Below are 1,175 nucleotides of genomic sequence, written 5' to 3' on the forward strand. Positions count from 1 at the left end.
TACCTCGAAATTACAAAAATTTAATGTATCTCTTACAGGTTTTCACACAATTTTTTGCATAGGAGTAATCAAATCAAATCCTAACAAAGGGAAGGAGAGTGTCCGTATTTAAAATCCTGATAGTAGAACAGCACTTTACTTTTGTTGGGATACGAGACTTACGACACAACTTCAAGAGGTAGAATAAGTACAAACTGGAAAGAGGAAACCACCTTCTGTAATGCAGCCTTAATTTTGCACTTAAAATGTATTATTCTACTCATCCGAATCAGTGGGTTGAGAATATGGCCAATGAGGATATTAGAAAAGCCCACTCATGCGTTCCTGAAGAAAGGGTGTCTAAAACCATGATGTGACTCACTGTGGGAACGGGACATCCCTTGGTTGAGTTCACCCGTTTCAAAACAAGATCCCTAGTCTCAGCTAGCTGAGGAGTTGGGTACCCATGTGCCATGGTGGTCCTGGCCCTTGGACATGCCTCTGTGAGCTGGAGGTTGCGTTTCTTCCTAAAATGAGGACTGCTTTCAGGACTGAAGTGTTAAAGATTGTGTCACAGAAGTACCAGAGATAGCAGTACATGGCTACATGGGGACCTGAGGCAGAAGCACAGTATACTGGCTGCTCAGACTCTTCCTACCGCTGTGGGTTTCAGGAAAAAACCGGAGGTGTTGGTGGGTGTAGTATGGATAAGTAAGACTTGGGATGGCCAGAAAAGCTGGAGTCCGTATTTTTTGGTGACAAACACTGACATGAGCTTTAGCTATGTTTTGTACCTACTTCCACAGTGGCGCACAATACAATGACGATGTTCGTTAATGTTATTCACTCTGCTAAGCAGAGCAATAGTGAAATAGCAAATCAATGCCACTGCTACCAGGCTTGTCACGGCTGGACGTCACAGTGATCACCCGTGCAAATGAATGGGAGAAGTCCCTGCTGCTCGAGTCTGGTCTTCCAGGGTGCCTGCAGAGTCAGATGAAGAACAGCCAGGGAAGGAAATGTATCTTCTCTTTCACATGACAGAGTGTGTTTTCTCATTTGAAAAAGTAATTTCTGATAGGGTCCATTTTTTTCCACTGGAAAACAGATCTTTAAAACTGAACTAGATATTTCAGTAGCTATAATGATCTGTTTCTTAAACTAATTTTCTCTGAGAAAACGCATCAGTAGAAAGA

At 42.6% G+C, this 1,175-nt stretch overlaps 1 protein-coding gene across 2 annotated transcripts in view; it reads left to right on the top strand.

The window, feature by feature from the left end:
- Positions 1-1,175, top strand: part of CLDN18 (claudin 18) — a 16,624-nt gene that overhangs the window by 13,762 nt on the left and 1,687 nt on the right. The window lies entirely within an intron of this gene.

The sequence above is a fragment of the Buceros rhinoceros genome, unplaced genomic scaffold (assembly GCF_000710305.1).
Source record: "Buceros rhinoceros silvestris isolate BGI_N320 unplaced genomic scaffold, ASM71030v1 scaffold9007, whole genome shotgun sequence".
NCBI classification, from domain to species: domain Eukaryota; kingdom Metazoa; phylum Chordata; class Aves; order Bucerotiformes; family Bucerotidae; genus Buceros; species Buceros rhinoceros.